This window comes from Ambystoma mexicanum, chromosome 1q (assembly GCF_040938575.1).
Source record: "Ambystoma mexicanum isolate Mex_15411 chromosome 1q, UKY_AmexF1_1, whole genome shotgun sequence".
In the NCBI taxonomy this organism is placed as follows: Eukaryota; Metazoa; Chordata; class Amphibia; order Caudata; family Ambystomatidae; genus Ambystoma; species Ambystoma mexicanum.
In genome coordinates this window covers 265,684,046-265,705,027 of record NC_090922.1, presented here as the reverse complement: position 1 = coordinate 265,705,027, position 20,982 = coordinate 265,684,046, and the positions used below count along the sequence as shown (strand labels likewise).

The following is a 20,982-nucleotide window of genomic DNA, read 5'->3' as shown; positions in this document are numbered from 1 at the left end:
GCTTGACATTAACGTATCCTCACAAAGCAGGCTCAGCCCTGTGTATCACATTTCCAAACAAGCATGCACGCTCTTTCAACGTCCACCCACCATGGTACCTGCACCGGGAGTTCACACTACTTTCTTGATACAGCATTAAAGTTGAAACTAACACAATTTCCCAAGTCTTATCCGTTCATACTTTAAATTAAGTGAAGACATTGCTCTTTTACAGGTGTTCTCCCTTGAAAAGTTCACTACTCCACAGCCAGTGTGCACCAACGCAATGTGCAGCTTTATCCACCAAATCAGATCAATGTTTCAGATGACTCATTGAACAGATGAACACGTTGCAGTATTTGGGCTGTATTCTGCCCACCTAATGCAAAGTGGTTGTGACGTTAAAACCGCTGTGCTTATGCAGTGAGCCCCACGCGCCATCACAACGTCTGCTCTGCTTCACCTGAACACCATGAATCGTAGCAATCCTCACAACGCTGAACCAGAAGAGGCCCATTTAAAAAACACCCAAAACACACTCGAACCGTACCACTCCATACCCATGCTTAAAAAGGTACTACATCTTATCTTTTTTACGCCGGAGGCTGGAGATGCCGTTGGCGACTGGCCTATTCTATTTTTTAATAAGCATGCTTCACGGTTCTGTTCATTAGGAGTACTCGAGCTGCGTAAATAAAACAAAAACGCCCAACCATGACAAAGGGGCCCTGAGGGAGGGTTGGGGCATGCGGTACGTGTTGTGCCCAGGGGGAGAGTTTGGGCACTGCACAGTGTCCAGTGAGCTGCTCAGAGGAGCAGAGCGCCCCTTGGGCTATGTATAGTGGCCAGCGAAGGTTCGTCGGCGGTTGGAGCCATAAGTCACGGGCATACTTAAGGATAAGGGCCAAGTGTGCAAAAATGGCTGAGGGCCCTAGGTGGGCGGGTCATGGAGGCGAAGGGTTGTGGACAGAGTTGCACAATGGTGAACTTTAGGGACAAATGCTTCTAGTTTTTTTTTACAGTTTTCAGCCTGAAGCTAATGTTGGAAATGAAAGGGTTCAAGGCAATGAGCAATAACAAGGGACATTACATGAGGTGATATCACAGAATAATTCCTACAGAATACAGATCCATTTTGTGCATGTCCCCAGTGTTCCTACCCCACACACTTGAAATGTCATTGAACATCAAAGACTTAAAGAAATTCACCTTTTAATCTAAAACATACCAGGGGTTACCTTTGTTGTGTGTGCTGCTTGTGGCACTTGACAGACCCCTTAACTCCAGTCCACCACCTCCACCTCCACAGGCCCCTGCTGCCGGGCACTGAGGGGAAATGGAGAGGGAGTACGGGCAGCATAGTGAGGAAGAAAAGTAGAGAAGGAGCAGTTAACATGAACACTGATGAGACAGGAGAGTAGAGAATGAAGGAGGGCAGAAGAGTGAGGGGGAGAGTGAGAGGGAGGGAAGGCAGGAGGTAAAGTGACAGAACAGAGCCATATGAGGGGAAAAGGGTGAATGGGTAGAGAATGAACAAGGGCAGGAGAATGGGGCAAAAGTTAATCAGGCACAAGAGTGAGGGGAAATGCGGCATAAAGAGGATTAAAGGGAGGGGGAATAGAGAGCAGGGGTTCAAGAGTGTAAGGAGAATGGGAAATAATGGAGGACTAAAGAGTCATGGAGAAATGAAGAGTGAGGGAGGGTAGGAGAAAGAGAGAGAAGGGAGGCAAGTGAGTGATGGGTGAGTATGCGAATAGCAGCAAAACGAGGAAGAGATTGGGATCTTTACAACAAAGAATCTTTGGCATAAATGGAGAAAGAAAAAGGCAGTTGGATTGAGGGAATGGGGAAGAACAGGGGACGACATAGTGGGCAGATAGACTGAGATAGTAGCGAGGAAATTGCTGGTAAGGAAAAAAGAGGGGAGCAAAAAGAATGCTGTATGGGAGAAAAAGGAAGCACAATGGAAGGTAGTAAAAGGGGAGCATATTTGTGATGCAAGGTCAGCAGCTGCTTGCCCTAGTTGCCCATCCATATGCAGTCACAGCTGCAATAGATAAATTAACAGGGGAACAATGAAGCTTTTCCAGAATAACTTTTAAGAAAGTCTTGATTCTATTAAAGACACAGAGGCGAGCATTATGCTTCTCTCTTTTATTTTGAATCAATATAGAAGCTCAGCAGCAAGATTTTTGCACCTGCGATATAGTAACATTAGTAACTTGAAGGGGTGCAGAAATCCCATATAAACCAAAACGCATGAAACATGATAAACACAGTCAATAGAGTAGTAACGTCTCAAAAACTGTGTTTCCCATAAGGCTTAGCCAAGGTCCATAACTAGCCACTGTAACATGTGACTGCAACAGCCAATGAGGTATAGGCAGTCCCTCCAAATAGTAGCTATCACTGAACCACTTCCTTTTTTAGACACTGGGAACCATGTTGAACGAATAATCAGATGTGTGTGCAGCAGAGCTTTGCAGCTGTGGACACCCTGTTGAAATTCCTCCATGGTCAAGAGGGCTTTTCTGAAGTCCCTGTCGGCGAATGAGAAAACATCCGAGGGTTACTTGGTGCGTGTGATAACCCTATTAGATGTGTGTGAGGGAAAGAAATAAGCCAAGTTAATACACAAATTTACATTCTTTACAAGAGAGAAATAATCGTAACATTCCAGAATAACAGGTTGAATAACTGTGCACCCTCCCGTTATTGTGCTGTTTAATTTCTTTAATTGGGCGGGATAATGCTCGCCTCTCTGTCTTTAATAGAATGAAGACATTCTTAAAAGATATTCTGGAAAATCGTTCTTTTATGTAAAGACCGGAGGCTCCTGTTATGCTAGTTTAAAGCTTACTTATCACTGCAGTTGCGGGTTAGAATTGTTTGAAAACTGACTCTCCTGCCCAGTCGGCCATTCTCATAATGTCCTCTATTCGGACCCCTACTTTAAATGCCTTGGAGGCCATAGCACCTCTCAAAGAGCGTGCACCAAAGTAGTTGGTATCTATTCCCGCTTGCGCGAGAGTCCAGCGCAACCAGCGAGCTTTGGTAGGGGAGGAGACCACTTTGTGTGGCTTGCGGAGACCTATCACAAGCTGCCCTGTACTGTTGGTCCTGAGAGGCAAAGTCACCTCTTCGTAGACCTTCAGGCATCTTATTAGACATAGTTGTGGTTGCTCGCTAAAGGCTGGATATGAAATCACTCGAGTGACTCTTGGTTCTTCTGGATATGTGAAAAACTATTCCGTCTGGAGAGAAAGTCCTGCCTGCTAGTCAGAAACTCTTCTGCAGGAGACTAGGCATAGCAGAGTAGTGAGAATGCCCAAGAGGGCTGTGCGGAATAATTCCTCGTTTCAAGGCCATCAAAGAAAAAGGTTAAGGAACGTATTTACGTCCCAAAGTTTGTTGTAGCGGGCCGGAGGCGGTATTGTTAGACGTATACCTTTAAGTAGACTGCATACGAGATGGTGTTCACCTGCTGGGCAGCCTTCGACGAGATTGTGCCCGGCTTAAATCACAGAGCGATAAGCGGTCACTGTTCTGTAAGCAAAACCATGCTCTACTAGCGAAGCTAAAAAATTTAGCATCACTTCTACAGGTGCTGAAACTGGATGGAGATCCCGTTCCAAGCACCAAAGTGTCCAGGCGCTCCAAGAGTTAGCGTATCTCTTGGCAATCGCGGGAGCCCAGCTCTCCTCAATAAGACTGACTGCCTTGCTTAAAATGCCCGGGACCCTCCATCTCGCCCTGAAATCCTCTAGGCTGCTAAGGTCAACGACCCGCTAAGGAGAAGGGCTGGTGTTGACCTGTCAGACCCGACAGCTTATTCAGAGATTGGGGTAGTAGGACTGGAAAATCCGATGAAAGTTCCAGAAGAACTGGATACCAAGTCGGAGAGGTCCAAAACGGGGATATGAGGACTATCTGTGTTTGCTCCTGACAGGCCTTCCCCATGGTCCTCGCTATCATAGTGAACGGGGAAAAGGCGTAAGAACCCCCCTCTCTGCGGTCCACCGTTGTAGAAAGACATCTGTCGCAGAGGCTGCTGGATCCGGCCTCCAGCTGTAGAATTCCCGGAACTGAGTGTTGAGGCGAGAAGGAAATAGGTCCCTGGAGAAGGGGCCGCACTTTTGCTGAAGGCGCATGAAAATCTCTCTGGCGAGTCTCCAGTCGCTGTAGTCTACCGAGTGGCGAGAATGCCAGTCTCCAACCTCGTTTCTTAGCCTTGGAAGATATTGCGCTGTTACAGATATCTTGTGTTTCAGACAGAAATGCCAAAAGTCCTTGGCTAGTTCTGCCAGAGGTTTCGATCTGGCGCCACCCAGATGAATAATGTATCTCATGGCAGAGATGTTGTCCATCTTGAGTAATACACAACTCACTCAGCCTCCGGTGAAGGATCGCACTGCGAAAGAACCTTCAAAAAGCTCCAGGCAGTTTATGTGCATTTCTAGCTCCTGGGGAGACAGGTCCCCCCGTGGCCACGGGGCTGCATCTTGCTCCCCAACCTGAACGGCGTGCGTCTGATTCTATCACTATGTCGGGAGTCGAACCGAAGATTGCTCTGCCGGTCCAGGCTTCCATGTGTATGAGCGACCATTTGAGCTCTGTTCTTCCTTCAGACAAGAGGGCTAAATGCTGTGATTAAGAAAGGTTGCATCTCAGATGCTGTCCTTTCAGTTCTGTAATTTGCGGTAATGTAGCGGGCTGGGGAATATTGCCTGTATGGATGATGACAGGAGACCTATTACTCTCGCTAACTCCCAGAGCAAGATGGTGTTTTTTCTGCAGGAGCCTGAAAATCTCTCTGCAAGTAGAGTGTATCTTGGGAGTTGGAAGACGGAGCTGTGAGTTCAGAGTGTTGACTATGAACCCCAGAAATTCCAGGCTCCTGGAGGGCGTGAGGATCGATTTTTTTCCAGTTGATGAGAAAACCTAGGTCGTGAAATAGGTCTATGGCAAGCTGGGCTTGATGCCTTGCCAGATCTTCGGTCTGTGCCATGAGAACTATGTAGTTGAGTTATATGATAAGTCTCACAGCTTACTCCCTGAGATGTGCTACCACCGACCGTAGGGGTTTAGTGAAGGCCCATGGTGCACAGGAGAGCCCGAAGGGCAAGCTTGTGCATTCCCAGTCCTGACTCCTCCATGTGAACGTCAGGTAACTCACATGTGCCGGGTGGATGGGTACCACTAAATATTCATCCTTTAGGTCTAGGCGAATGAGCCAGTCGCCCGGTCTCAGAATATCTCTGAGCATGTGAATTCCCTCCATCTTGAAATGGCGGTAGATAATGAAATCGTTCAAGGCTCTGAGATTTATTACAGGGTGAACTTTCTGCTTCCTGCGCACCACGAATATTGGGCTGAAGAATCCGCCATGGTCAGAGCATTCACGTATGGCGTCCTTTAGGTGTAGAGTGCAGACTTCGCCATCTAACACCAGGACGCCTGCCTATGACATTACAATCTGTGCCGCGCGGCGTGCTTGAAAGGGCTGGCCAAAAAACTATAGGCGAAACCCCCTTGCGGTGTCTCTGATAAGGAGTCCCACACTTACACGAATAGAGCTATCCTGCCTCCTATGGGCACTTCCAGCATTGGTGCTGCATTGTTTACACTGACCTGGAGCCTGTTGTGCTGGGTTTCTTGCTGCCCTTCTCCAGCCGCAGCCCCTTTCTCTTCTTCTGGATAGGAAGAAGGTGTCCTCTCTGTCGTGCGAGTAGGAATGTTTCTCTTGATTCATGGAATCTTCTGCCCAGGGAGTAATGTCCGGAAGAGCGACCCCTGCCTCATCCGGCCCGAGAAAAAACCTTTGTAGAGAAAACTCTTTTTATTGAGGCTTGTGCTTTATCTAAAGTGGTTAATGTGCCGACAAACTTTGACGTTTCCTTGACCAAAGGGATCGCCGAACAACAGCCCTTGTGTGGCTGTGCTGGATTCAGTGGTGGCGAGCTCACCAAGTTTAGGGTCTATTTTCATAAGGATACCCTTCCTATGTTCGGTTGAAATAGCACAGTTGGCATTACCAAGCAAGCAGAGGGCTTGTTGACACCACCCCGATAGAGTGGTTGGGTCAATTGGTTTCCCTGTGTCCAGGGCTTTCTCAGCGAGGTCCATGATTTAGCTAAAGGACCTGTAATGTCTAGGACTTTGTCCTGGCAAGACCTCCAGGCCCGGTTGATGCCTTTCTTCGGTTACTTACCCAGGAAGGTGATCATTTTTGCATGCAGCTCAGGAGTTAGGGCTACCTTCCCTGGAATTTCAGGACAGGGACAATCTGCTTTTATCTTGGGCCAAACCTCTTTATCCAGGGGCCGGCAGAACCTGTCTTTGATGTACTCCATAGCCCTGGATGACGGAGCGCAGCCTGATGATCTGGGGTGAATTAAGTCTTCAGGAACAAACATTCCTTTAAGAGCAGATTGCTCACCTGGCTGATTTTGGAAATGGGAGCTGCCGTGTTCCCAGACGTGCTGGGTCTTGACCCTGCATCCTGTTCCTCCTCATCCTCTGTAGATTGAGGAGTTTGATCATCACTGTGATACTCGTCATTATGATTCTCATCATCCGTGCCCTGTTTATACTCCTCTGGGCTCGAGTATCTAGCACCTGCTTCATCCTCCTCCGGGTGAGAGGTATTGGTTCGGAAGGGGCCTCCTTCCTGTTCAAAAAGGCTTTCTTGAGCCTTCTATGATGGCGGTTGTGGTTGAGGTCGAGGCTGATTCTGTCTGGCTGGGGGGGGGTCAAAGAGTCCCCTTTCCTCTTTCGAGACGGTGTACTTCCCGCCTTCAGGAGAGCTCTTCCTCTTCTGAGCTCTCTCTTTAACCTCCGGGGCTGCTCCCTTTAGGTGTGCCTCCATACAGTCCAGACGTAGTTAGATGGGTAGCAGCATGTCTGCCACTGATTTTTAATGGTAGTCACCACTAAGGAGTCGAGCACTCTTAAAATTGTCTGCCAAAGCCACAACATGTTCTTCATATACCTCCTCCTCTGACCATTCCTGATCAGTTTGTGAGAGATGTGTGTGGGAAGGAATGCAGCGAGCCATGGGGAAGAAATAATCACACGGAAGCGCAAAACAGAAGTTGGTTACTCCGCATGTATAATGCGAGCACTCCGGCACCCGGTGGTGCCGGCAGGAATGAAAGGACAAACAGCTGAGATGTTTGCAGGTATGCACTGCTAGTCTCCTCTTCTCCAAAAGGAGCTTTCTAGCCGTTACATCGTTAACAGCCTGAACAATTACTGGGCCACTTAGAGACTGTGCTGAGGCCTGGGACCTGCGGAGTGCTGCACTAGCCCCTGACCTCACTGACACTCTAGAGTGTTGAGAAACCACGCCTGCCCCCCGGAGGGATGTTTGGCAAGAAACACTAATCATGCGGTCATCCTCATCTTCAAGTAGCCCTCTCGGAAGGTCTTCTTTATCCAAGTACACAGGGCCTAACCTGTCCCCTGGGGTCTTCTCCCCAGCCACCCTTGCTTCTATCCAAGCTTGAAGGCTGGTCAGCAACTCAGGTTTATTAACCTTAGTGATGTGGGGAAGTCCCCTCTCTTGACATAGGATGCGCAGGACATCCTTAGTCATGCATTTCACAGTCTCTGTGTCAAGATCCATTATTATTATAAATACCTAGCAGTGTCTAAACGTTGCCTGCAACAGTACTTTTATCGTTGGGTGACTAAACTGTGTGCAAGGCCCCAACTACCTCTGACGGTCTGCCACCAATGTGACGAATAAACTTCAGGGGCACCAATGGTCCAGGGATGAATATCGGTTTCCAAGCCATCAATCAGCTCCACACCTCTAGTACACCAGAAAGGACCTGAACAGATTGGAAACACAAACAAATTATAAACCCCCTCGTCCAATTTTGTTAACCTGGATGGAATGGCAGGCTCATCTCTAAAAAGGTCGATCGTTGGTTAGTTGCAACACAGCAAAAATACAATTATTACCCAATGATAAAAGGGACTGTCCAGTCAAGTTTGTATAAACAAATCTACTTTATTATTATCACAACATACAGCTCTACCAACAATAAGAAATATAACCCACCCTGTAAAGGAACGTAGAGGACAGACAGTTTGAAAGAAGGAAAAGGGATGCACTCTGGATACTGGGTAGTATCCAGGGTAGTTGGTATGGTAAAATAACCACAATAGATCAAGGTTACTTGGATTCAACGCTAAGGGAGCAATGGGTCTTAAAATGTCTCCAGGGGCCTTCTGGGTAGGACCAGGGCGACAGAACCACAGTGTACCTTGTGCTGTAGATGTTCTTGGAGATCGGCAGGGTTGAGTTGGCTTCAGGGTGCTTTGCAGGCTTTTGTGACATAGTTCAAGACAGAAGTCAACTGCAGGTATCAGGCGGGAGGACGGTACAGCGAGCAGAGCTTGACGAACGGCTGCAGGCTGGCCTACACGGTGGCTCAGAGTCACAAATCCCTGTCTCAGTGCTGGTTAGCTGTGCTGACGCACTGGTCGATACGTCTATGATGTCTTTAAGTGGCTTGCCAACAGTAGCAATGCAGTAAGTTGCAGCTTGAGGAACTCGACTGGATTGAAAATGTCCTTTAAGGCGGGCATCAGCAGAAGCTCGTCGAGGCGCTTCCCCAGCTTCTTCAATGGGCTTGTGTAGTCCTTTAAGGCGTACAGCCCAAAGCTAAGGAGTGTGTTCCAGGCAGCTTCCTTGTCCTTGGTTTTGGGTTCAGAGACTCTATGGCACTTCCCACCTAGGATGCCTGCTGAAGAGCCTAGCAGGGCACGCTGTGTGCTGGCTGGGTACCGGTTCTGGAGCTGCTGCAGGGTCCCCTGGGATTTGGTATCTTTCTGTTCCCTGTGAGATGTTTAGGGGAGGAATCTTGCTTCCCACTTGGAGGTCCTGGCCTTCCTTCACTGGCGTAAGATGTAAGGAAAACTGTACGTTCAGCCAGGTTCCAATTTTGAGTTCTTCCTCCTGCTTCTGATTAAGCCTTTAGATGATCTGACGGGGGACCTTCTTTAAACACGCAGTCCCAGACATGACAGCTCACTGTCAATTGATACTGAGGGTGGGAGCTGGCTTCAGGTTGACACAGTTTCATATGAAAGGCGGTTGGGGTTTTCTGTCTCCTATGTTACCCTCTGCAGCCAGGCCCCACGTGGGCCTTTTGAGGTACACTCTATCAGTATGCACAAAACCGTCTGGGAAACCCTCTACCGAGAACAAACATGGCCAAAAAACCTGTTCTTTGAGAGTGCCCACTCGGGAGGGTGTACAACCATGTTTTAGTTCACTGTACCTTGCACAGAGGGGAAATATTTAATTGCATATCAATCTTTGTCTCACCCACAGGGCAATCCAGCACCGAAATGCTACTCAATTCTCCTCTGGGCAAGAGTACCAACAGCAGCAACCTCAGACACGTGTTTCACTCTAGTCGGACCTCATCAGTGAAGTGAAGCTGTGCCTCTCTAAGCACTGTGAGCAAGGGGTCCACATATGGATTACCATTGGTAACTTAGGGTGTAACCCAAAGTTCCAAAAATGCATGAAACCGTTTGGGAGCCCCTCGACCGTTACGCTCACCTGGCTCCCACAGAGGCGTCGATCTGAACTGGACAGCGGCGGTCTCCACCAATGTGACGCGTAGGGCCGAGATGACGGACTGGACTGGCCCACCTAGCTTCGTTTGCTTGGCCCATAGGAATATTCTTCTGATGGTTTGAAAAGATGAGCTCTCCATCCTGCATTGAGTGCAGGGGCGCGTTGATAACCAGTTGCTTCACTGGCTCGAAGGAATTGGTGAGTTCCAGAACAATATTGACTCCGAAAAGTATGTAGTTCGTAAGAGTTCACATGTCTGACTTTCACTTGCAGTTTGCAGCTTGACCCCAGCAAAGGGTTCCTCGTGGTAGCTGACAAAGTTCAGGTAAGGATTTGGCTTATCCTACACAGTTCAATAAAATAAGGCCAGAACGTAACCTGTTGCTTGTTCCCTTATTCAGGTGTGGAGAGAAAATATGAAGTTCAAGGAATTATGCCTCCGGCGGTAAAATTAGGTAAGTCTATTGCGGTGAGAAGATGTCCCGTTGTTTCACCTTGTTGTCCTTTTGTTCACCTTAGGTGCCGGAGTACAGCGAGGATGCAATGGAGACTGCGCCGACCCGTGAAGAGGAATAGTACCCCTGGCGGTAATCAGGTAAGTCTATGGGGATAGTTACTATTGCCTCTGTTTATTTCCTTGGCTCACCTTTGCTGTTCTTGTGTTCCCCTTAGGTGCCAGAATGCGGCGGGAACGTGCAGAAGGATGCGGTGGATCGTGAGGATGCTGCGAAGGCCGGCGAGTTCAGCGCGGCCTGCAGCAGGCGAGGCAGCGTGCGTAAAATGCTTCTTTCTTCCAGCTCGAAGGCGCAGTGGATCCGGAATTCAGGTAAGGATCGAAGGTTTGCTCTTATTCTAATCTTTTCTCTTTCTGTTCCTCCCTTTTTCTAGGAGCTGCAGACTCGAGGCAGGCATGGCAGAAGACTGGATGCAGGCTTGCAGACACGGTGAGCGTTACGCTGCTGGATGCAGAATAATGCGAAGCGTGTGCTGCTCTTCGGGCGTGGTTTAAATAGTAGTCCCAAAGTAGTCCCAGGTAAGTATTCCTCCCCAGCCCCACCCGAGTAAAAAATAGTCCCTAGGTAAAATAGTCCCTTCCAAGCCTCATTTGGCTTGGAGCTCTGCAGCATGGTCTGCACCAGGTAAGTTCTACTCTATGAGCCTGGCACCTATGGCGCCAGGACTGACTCTCCATATGAGCTTGGCACAATAGGCGCCAGGACCGCACCCAAACAGCCCCTAGCAGGGGTTTTTGGGCTTGCTCAAAATAGCGTGATGCCTGCTTCCCGGGTTGCTGGCCCTGGTCTGGTTCCCCGGGGGTAGGCATCATGACAGACCGAGAACAAACACGGCCAAATAACCTGTTCTATGGGAAGGTGCCTACTCGGGGCGGTCTACAACTATGTTTGAGCTCACTGTACCTTCCACAGAGGGAACATTGCTAGTTGCATATCAGTCTTTTTCACACCCACAAGGGCAGTCCAGCACCGAATAGGTGGAGAATTGCCTAGCATTTCAGTGCTGGATTGCCCTTGTGGATGGGAGAAAGACTAATGCAAATTAATATTTCTCCTCTGTGAAAGGTACAGTGAGCTAAAACGTGGTTGTAGACCCTCCCGAGTGGGACCCTTCCTATAGAACAGATTATTTGGCCGTGTTCGTTCTCGTTAGAGGGGCTTGTTGTGCACTCTATAAGTATGTTAATTATGTTACTCGCTGCCACCAGCTGCAGGGCCCAACAAAAGAGCAGGGAGGATCCATGGAGCCTTTGTTAATCAGGTTGGCGATGGCAGGGGAAGGTTCGGTCCTCCTCCTTCTGGAAATGCATCTTGTACTCTTCCTGCGTTATCCCAACTACATATGCCACCCCTAGAGGCTCCCCGGCCTCAAGTCAGAAATGACTCTCGGATCCGGATCCCCTCCCATACCTCCCCGGTCCAGGGACATATAACATCATTCTTACATGCATGGGAGGGGATTACCACAGACCAGTGGGTGCTCAAGACCGTCAACCACGGTTATTGCATCAAGTTCAGCCGACCTCCTCGATTCAGACCACCGAAGTCCAGACGTCTAACACCGGAACACCTTAGAATCCTGCTGCAAGAGGTCAAGATCCTGCAGGAAAAAGGCACAATCAAGGTTGTCCCTGTTCTACAGGTAAACAAGGGTATTTATTCAGTGTACTTCCTTGTACCCAAAAAGGATCTCACCATGTGCCCTGTGCTAGACTTGCGCCCAGCAAACAAATTTGTCAAACCACAAAGGTTTCGGATGGTAACGCTGCAAGAGGTAATCCCTCTGCTAACACAAGGGGATTACATGGCACCATTGGACATGAAAGATGTATACTTTCATATTTCAATGTTGCTGGCACATAGGAAATGCCCAAGACTCATGATATGGCTCGACATCCCCACCAACCCTATGACACACTCTCTGGTCGACGGTCTAGACGCGAGTAACTTCCAACCCCACATAAACGGCCCAACTCACTATAAAGGACACACTCTTGATGCCATCTTTAGCTCCCACAACCGGATACATCTAAACCCCCGACCCCTATCATCTGGTCCGATCATTTCATTGTTTCTTTTGCCATTCGCTCACCCGACCCACTTCCCGTCCTCGAACCTGAACCTCTGAATCTACGCAAATGCTGGAAAAAACTAATAATCGTTCCAGACCTAGCCAACGCACTCCTACAGTCTCCCCCTCCTACCTGCCAACTCAATAAACAACTAACCAACAATCTCCTAGACCCGGCACAATCAGGTTTCAGAGCCTGAAACGGAACTGAAACCACCCTAACCTCAATCTGGGATGACCTTAAAATCACAGCAGACTCCGCGGGATGTGCCGCATTAATCCTTCTTGACCTATCCGCCGCCTTCGACACAATCAGTCACTCAATCCCCCTTGACCGCCTCCACTCCCTAGGAATCCGTGGAACCGCTCTCAAATGGATAGCTTCATTCCTCAAAGATAGGTACCAAATAACGCTACTCTCCACCTATTCCTCCCAAGCCCGACCAGTCGACACGGGAGTTCCACAAGGAGCATGCCTATCTGCCCTTCTGTTCAATCTGTACTTGATCACCCTCCCACCAATAATGCGTTCACACAATACCCTGTGTTACAACTATGCTGATGACACCCAACTAATTCTAAAACTCCTGAACTCAAAACCCAACTGCCGACCTGACCTCCCCTTCTGCCTCCTCGACATAGAGCTTTGGATGACCCAAAGCCACCTCTTGTTAAACCCCTCCAAAACTGAAATCATGTTATGTGGCAACTACAAACTTCTTCCACACCCACTACCCTGGCCATCTGCCATGGGCAACTCACCGACTCCCTCTAACTCAGTAAAAAACCTTGGATGCACCCTTGGCTCTGACCTAACGCTCTTGCGCCAAGTCAACACCGTCTCAAAGTCCTGCCACTACCACTTTAAAACTCTTAGGTGCATCTTTCCGTATCTCTCCTTTCCCAACAGACTCTCCGCGGTCCAATCAATTGTTATATCAAGACTGGACTACGCTAACCCCCTCTACCTCGGAGTCCACGCTTACCAACTAAATAAACTTCAAAGAGCACAAAACGCAGCGGCCAAACTGCTACTAGTGCTCGGCCCGAGAGACCACATCTCCCCAGCCCTTAAAACTCTGCACTGCCTCCCAGTGGCCCGAAGGGTGACTTTCAAAACCTTGTGCATTTCTCATTGAGCATTGCATAAAACCGGACCCCAATATCTTCAAGAGAAGATAAAACCCTATCACCCTCCCCGTACTCTAAGATCAAGCTCAGCCGGCCTCCTAGTCATACCTAAAATAAACTCAGCCAGGCTAGGTGGATCATCATTCTCAGCCTTGGCCCCCACGCTGTGGAACGCACTCCCACCCCACATCTGCCTAACTGAAGATCTAATATCTTTCCGCAAACTTCTGAAAACTTGGCTCTTCCCCTAAAACCAAACCGTACGCAAACTAACCCAAACTGAATAACAGCATCTCAATGACACCAACCCAACAATGTACTATATCTTGAATAACAATACTAGGCAAATTACAATACAACATCAAGATCCATGCGAGAAATCGACAACTAATAACCGCTAATGTAAACTAAAAAGACAAACAGAATAGAACGAGTAAAGTAGTTCAAAGCAGTGAAGTAGATAAAAATAATAAATCATACGAAAACAGTAATGAGGATTAAATTAATGAAATGGATGTAATGAGTGCAATGGACAAAATGAACAAAATGGGTGAAATGAATAAAGAGATGAGGATAGAAAGATGAAAACAAGAGACTGATGAATAAACAGCCAGATGACACCTACTGTATGAGTGCATGGCATAAATGGAAAGTACAGAATAGACGATTCAAGTACATGAGATGGGTGTAGTGCATGAAACAGATAGAGAGCATGGAACGGATCCAGTGCGTATAACAATTGACATGGCCTGAATCGATAATGCTGATGAATGAACGAGGTGAATGGAGTGGATGAAATCGCTAGAATGGATGAAACGCGTGGAACGGATGAATGCGCCGAGCAGATGAATGCGTTGAACAGAGGAGTGTATAGATCGGATGAGTGTATTGAACGGTTGAGTATGTTGAACGGATGAGTAGGTTGAGCAGATGAGTGTGTTGAGCGGATGGGTTGTAGAGCGGATGGGGTGTAGAGCGGGTGAATGTGTAGAGCGGACCAATGTGTAGAGCGGATGAGTGCATAGAGCAGATGAATGTGCCTGCCACATACCCTCTCCCTATCAGAGGAGTGGAACTGGTCTATGACTACTACGGCCGATCGTCCTCCCCCCTGTAGGATGCGTCCTATACACCATAAAAAACCACTGCTTGAACGTTTGCACAGCCCTGCGCGTTCATGCAAGTGTACACTCACATGCTCTAAAGATCCTTGAGCCCTCTCTGCACTGAGTCTACCCCTCACAGCCTGCACCTCCACCTAAGCATGGGCGGTGCTCGGGACCAAGCAGACTTTTGCGAACTCAGCGTCTGCTGGGCCTCCTCATTAGTGCACTTGGAACTGGTCTCGTCCCTGCTTGCCCCATGCTCCCAGAAGTATGGCCAGAATATCGGCTACCAGCTCACTGTTTAGCGAAGCGCTTGACACCAGAGAGTTGGTGCCAGAGGAGCGTAAAGATCTGGAAGGAGAGTATTTAGTGAGAATCAGTTGTAGATAGCGTGGTACCTGGCCCCAGACAATTTTATGGATGATGCAGATGGATTTGAATTTGATCCTTGCAGCAACCGGGAGCCAGCTGAGAGATGTCAGGGCTGGATAGATGCGGTCCCTGGACTGGAGTCCAAGGATAAGTCTTGCAGCCCTATTCTGGATTAGCTGGAGGGGTCGTAGAGAAGTAGAAGGTAGATTAAGAAAAAGGCTATTGCGGTAGTCTAGCCTAGAGAGAACTAGAGCTCTAGAGATATTGAGCCTCTGGGGGAAAGTGAGGAAAGGACAAATTCCTTTGAGGAGGTGGAGTTGAAGTGGGTCTTCTTGGCAAGGTCTTGAATGAGAGGGAGGAAGGAAAGAGAGGAGTCGAAGATGAGTCCAAGGTTTCTGGCTTCAGATGAAGGAGAAGGGGGAGAGCCCACAGAAGATGGCCCGAGTGAGGGGAAGAAAGAGGGAGCAGGAGTCCCAATAGGAAGGATCTCAGTCTTGCTGGCGTTGAGGCAGAGATCATTGGAAGTACACTAGGACTGGATGTCAGATAGGCAGTCAGGAATGATGGAGGAAGTAAGGAGAGGATGAGAGGGAAGTTTGAAGAAGAGTTGTGTGTCATCTGCATAACACTGGAAGTTGGGGAGAAGTTGGAAATGAGGTGTGCAAGCATAGCAAGATAAGTGTTAAAGAGCCAGGGAGAAGGTTTGGAGCCCTGTGGGATGCCACAGGTGGATATAGAGGTGGGGGAGGAGAAAGAGCCCAGAATAACCTGGGACGGACTTTCATTGAGGAAGGAGGTCAGCTAGTCTAGTGCCCGCTCCGAGATACCTAGGGTATCGTGGAGCCGTTTTATGAGGATGGAGTGGTTGACCGTATCAAATGTAGAGGAGAGATCACGTAGAATGAGAACAGCTGGAGAGTTGGAGTCAAGAGATGCAAGCAGTTCCTAACAGGTGTTCAAAAGAGCAGTTTTCCGTGCATCTGGATGCTCAGAATCCAGAGTGATGGTCGTGTAGGCAACCAAGGACCCAGACTCCCATTACTGTGCCCAAGCAGAGTGGGGGTGTCCCCTACTCTCCTTGGGGCATTAACGGGAGTCAGGGGTGCATCCCCCGCTTACCATTGTGGTAAGCGGGGGACAAGAAAGAAAATAAAAAGCAAAAGCACCCTGCGGCGTCATCTCTGACCCATTCAAAACTGATGCCACAGGGATAGCGGTTAGTCGCCGGCGAACACAAAGTGTACCGCCATAAAGGTAAGTGGAGTGGGGGGTCGGGTAGAGGTATGCAGGGTGGGGGGATGTGGGTAAAGTGTTCGATTTGATCACTGCGCCACGCCATAATTGGCATCGACATTTTCGTCGGCGCAGTTACGGGCGGCACAGTGATCACATAGATTCTGGCACCAACAAGTTCAGTGTGCTGGGTCAGTTGGAGGAAGACCTGCTTCTCCAAGCGTTTCCCAAGGAAGGGGGTGATAGATACGGGGTGTTAGTTGGCTGGACAAGACGGATCTGCAGAAGGTTTTTTCAAGAGGGATGCACAAGGCAGTGCTTGAGGCAGGAGGGAAACGATCCAGTAGCAAAAGAGTGGTTTGCAGAAATCAGTGCAGGGGCAAGAGAGCCAATATTGCACTTAATGGTTCTCGAGGAACAGGGGGAGACCTGTTTGGAGGAGACCTTTTTGGAACGGACAACTCTGGTAACCTAGTCAGGTGTGATAGGAGAGAAGGAAGAGATAAAGGTAGAGGGGGAATGGGAAGCCATAGGAGACAGGGGGTTGGCAGAAGGGGAGGCGGAAAGGGACGCAAGGGTGATCAGGGTGGCCTGAGTTTTTGCATTGAAGTGTGTGGCCAATGCGTTGCAGAGGGCCTGGGAAGAGGTGAGGAGGAGTCTGTGGATAGTTCCTTGCAGATTTTAAAGATTTCAGCCGTGTTGTTGGATGCAGCAGAGACTCGATCCTGGATGTGGGCCTTTTTCTTGGAGCGAATGAAGAGTCGGTATTGCCTTTGGAGCAGACAACAGTCCAGTTTGTCAGAGGGTGAGCCTGAGGTCTGCCACTTTCATTCCGCAGTCCTGCACTTGCGTTTCAGGGCTGCAAGTTTGGAGTCGTACCAGGTGTTATGCTTGGAGGCATGTTTCAGGTGGATCATCATGACTGGGGCAAGAATGTCAAGGGTATTAGTGATGGCAAGATGGAGGTTGCTGAGAGCAGAGTCTGAGGTAGAGTCTGTACTGGGGAGTGAGGGGGAATGAATGTGGATGCAAAGACAGCAGCTGACACTCATTTCATCTGACGGATGCTCAGGAACGGGGTTGGCAGAGCTGAGCGAGGTGCGGTCAGAGAGCAAAGAGGACCCAGGTGAGAGGAGAGAATGGTCTGAGAAGGAGAGTGGGGTGATCAGTGGGGGAGAGTGAAAGATCAGTGTGGATGAAGGCATAAAGAGTGTGTCCAGCCGAGTGGGTAGGACTAGAAGGGAGAATGGAGAGGGAGAGCGAGGTGGAGAGGTCACGGAAGAGAGTGGATGTCGTGATTGAGGACTCAATGTGGATGTTGAAGTCACCCAGGAGAAAAAGTTTATAGGTGGTTGAGAGGAGAGAGGAGGAGTAATCAGCCTATTCAGAAAGGAACAGAGTAGTAGAACCAGGTGGCCTGTAGATAGTGGCAGAGCCTTATGTAGAGAGCTGAGGTGGGAGGGATGACCAGCTTGCAGACCAGGCTCTCGCAGGAAGAGTAAGGCTGGGTGGTTCTGATGGAAAAACAAACCCACTCAGGAAGATCTGAGCAACCCCACTGCCAGCACGGTTATGGCGAGACTTGGAAATGATCTTGCAGCCATTGGCGAGAAGGGTGTCAAAAGCAGTGACTGAGCTGGCATTGCACCACGTTTCAGTAAGAGCAAGGATATCGAGGTCAAGGTCTTCAAGGAGAAGACAGATATCAGCAGAGTGTTTGTGTCATGCCTGCGCCGCTGGCGCACGCATTGGCAACCATCATGGACTACTTGGTACTCATTGATCCTTCTAATACTCTTTGAACAACCCCTATTCACGCCTTTGTCTTTTAGTTCCATTTGCTCAACTTTGGTTCTTTCTTATTTTATTCAATTAACTACATTTACCATAATGCACCTGGCTACAGTCCTCAATTCCTGGCTATTCTCCTTCATCGTTATTGGGACCACAATCCCCAGAAGCCCTAGCGGCCAGTGCTGCTTCCCCCTGCTCAGGACCAGAGAGGGGGGAGGCAGATTGTCTTCAGGTGTGCTGCTCCAGGTGCTGTCAATTAGCCTGCCTCAGAACAGGGCAGGGCTGTATATAAGCAGCTGCCTGCAGGAGCACAGTGTCTTGCATCTTGAGATCTCCCCGCTCCTGTTTGCCTTGACCCTCTACTTTGTATGCTGTTCCTGTTGCTGCTTTATCCTGTTTTGCCCTCTACATTCAGCGGCCATGCTCCTCTGGGCTCACTCCTTGCTGCCCTGCTCATCTGGGCTCCTTGCCTTGCAGCCTGCCTCACTCCGGCTGCCTACAGTCCTTGTTATCTGGGCTCCTTGCCTTGCAGCCTGCCTCACTCCAGCTGCCTACAGTCCATTGTCCTCTGGGCTCCCTGCTCTGCAGCCTGCCTCACTCCGGCTGCCTACAATCCTTGTCCTCTGGGCTCCCTGCCCTGCAGCCTGCCTCACTCCGGCTGCCTACCTTCCTTGTCCTCTGGGCTCCCTGCCCTGCAGCCTGCCTCACTCCGGCTGCCTACAGCCCTTTTCCTCTGGGCTCCCTACCGTGCAGCTTGCAACCTTCTACTGTCTCCAAGCCCTTGTTCCCTGTGCTCCCTACCTTGCAGCCTGCACCTCTTTGCTGCCGACAGCCCTGCTCCTCTGGACTCCCTACCTAGCGGCCCTATTTTTTTGGGCTCTCTGTCTGTCGCCTACTACTAATCTCTCTCTGTCCTGTTCTTCTGGACTCCCTGCCTTTCAGCCTACTACAGTCCTCCGCAGTCCAATACAGTTTGCCTGCACCTTGTGCCACTCTTGACTGCAGACCTGCTTCCTAATTGCAGGCTTCTGTTTTCCTGACTGCTGCTCCTTCTTCTCTTCCTTGAGTCCTCTGTACTCCACCTTAGGTTATCTATTTCAGTCTAACTGCCTTTCCTTCATTTCCTTCTGCTAGATTGCTCATTGACTTCCTTTTCGCCGGATATTTCTGTTCTTGTCTTCTCATGTGTCTTATGTAATCCCTTTGTACAGAGCTTGCCTGTTGGTTTCCGACAGGCAACCTCTGCCCCTTCCTTTGTCGCGTTTTCAGTGTTACAGACACCCACTACTGTTGTTCCCAGCCACGAGCATACAGCGTGGGCCTCTGTTATAGCAATCTGTGCAGAAGGCTGGAGTTTCCTAAGGTTCATGGAACACTCTTTCCCATTTCAGCATACACTCCAAGGGGGAATCCAGTTTGTTTGTACCTTTGTATCTTTTGCCCCTTTTGGCTCACAGCTACTTTTTCCTACCCTTCTTTCTTGTTGAACTTCCTGCTGTGTGTGCTTATCTGCTACCTTACCTCAGCACAGCCACCCAAACCCTACTTGGGTACCCTGTGCCACTCTTGACAGAGTGTCATTCCTGGCAGTTTGTTGGCAGAACAAGATGTACACGTGGCTAAATGCAAGAGGTCACCATTTTTTAAGGTTTTCCAAGGAGTGGTATAGGGGCATGGTACACCAGTGCTTGGGGGGGGGGGACAGAGAGAGGGGAAGAAGGAGTAGCAGGTGAAGGAATGAAGTTGGTGAAGGATGGCAGGTGCCCGTCAAAGAGGAGGAGGTTGGGTTCAGGACCGTGGACCAAGATAGTGCCAGTGTGATAGAAATGAATGATACACCTGGATGATACGAAGCCCGCCAAGCGTACTTCCCATCTAGTGCCACCATTAATGGGTGAAGATGTGAGAGTAGAAAGAGGAGAGATGAGATGAGTTCATAGATCTGGAGAGGGGACAGAGAAGAGGATATCAGTGAAGATGTGTCTGGAAGTTGCGCTGACATAATTGTCTGCGATAGGTAGGTCAGGGTTAGTGATCATGATCTCTTTTTTAAGCTTCTTTCATCCAGTCTTTCGTGAGAGAGGGAGGATAGGTGATAGTATAGCAATTAGAAAAGAAAGGGGAGATGGTGAGTGCCATAGGCGTGGCAGAGTATAGGTGGAAGAAGAGGAGGGACTGCAGAGCACAATAAAAGCACAAACTCACCATGCGGCCTAGTAGGCAAGGCAAGCAAGAAAACAGATGCACTGGGAATACTGTAGTAGATGGGTGCTGCAATGTTAAAAACACACCAGGATTCAAATTTGCACAGGGGACACAGAAATGCAGGGAGGAATGATTAAGTAAGGCACGGAGGTAGAAAAGAATAGACATACTTTGGTTTAACAGTTGTTTACGTTAGTGAGGAACAAAAGAAGAAGAAAAGTAAAAAACAATGTCCAGCCATGACTCACAGATGTTCTTGAGGTGTGCACAATGTTCAAAAGGCCCAAGTTCACAAGGTAACAGGCTGCATACCTGGTGGCTGATCTAGCAGTGCTGCAAGGGAGCACAAAGGAGGGGGGCCTCCTAGGCTCAGACAGGCACAGACAAGGGCCTTAGTGTGGGCCTTGGTGGGGGCGGGTGTTCACCCGCAGGCTTCCAATTGGTCTTTAAGTGTCACCAGCTGGCCAATCAGAGCTGGTGCTGGCCGGACTGCTGATGCACTTCAATCTTGCATCTGGTTTCAGCCATGATTAAGGGTGAGGCCCAGGCAGGGAACACAAGCCCAAATGGGTTGATGCAGTGGTAATGGTGTGTCAGGGCTGTTCAAGATTAAAGCCAAAGAGCCCAAGTATATGTTTAGTATCAAGGCCTCGCTGGGCACTTTCAAAACAAGCTTTCTGACAAATTTAGCAAAAAACACTAGGCTTACCTGCTTGCCATGACATGGCACTGGTCAAGTACTTGCAAAGAGGAGCCTCCTGGAGTGGGGCTCACTAGTTGCTGTCTGCTCAATGTGGCATGAACAAAGCTCTTGTCTTATGAGCTGTCTGCAAGAAATGCTTCCCTAACATGGGCTTACAAAAAGGACTTCTCTACTGTTGACATATTGCTCAAAGAAAGCCCCCATACCATACACCCCCCTACGACATCTTACACCCAAACCCTGTGAACACTCTAAACAACTACCCCCCATTATGC

At 49.1% G+C, this 20,982-nt stretch overlaps 2 protein-coding genes and 1 long non-coding RNA gene across 5 annotated transcripts in view; 2 read left to right on the top strand and 1 right to left on the bottom strand.

The window, feature by feature from the left end:
* SDR42E1 (short chain dehydrogenase/reductase family 42E, member 1) overlaps nucleotides 1-20,982 on the top strand; it is a 252,431-nt gene that overhangs the window by 8,430 nt on the left and 223,019 nt on the right. The gene's annotated exons all lie outside the window — the stretch shown is intronic.
* Nucleotides 1-20,982, top strand: part of MOCS3 (molybdenum cofactor synthesis 3) — a 95,946-nt gene that overhangs the window by 8,444 nt on the left and 66,520 nt on the right. The window lies entirely within an intron of this gene.
* Nucleotides 1,950-20,982, bottom strand: part of LOC138521199 (uncharacterized) — a 63,615-nt gene continuing 44,582 nt past the window's right edge. The window contains exon 3 of the long non-coding RNA XR_011282969.1: nucleotides 1,950-2,519. This is a non-coding gene — a long non-coding RNA (uncharacterized lncRNA). The remainder of the gene's footprint in view (nucleotides 2,520-20,982) is intronic.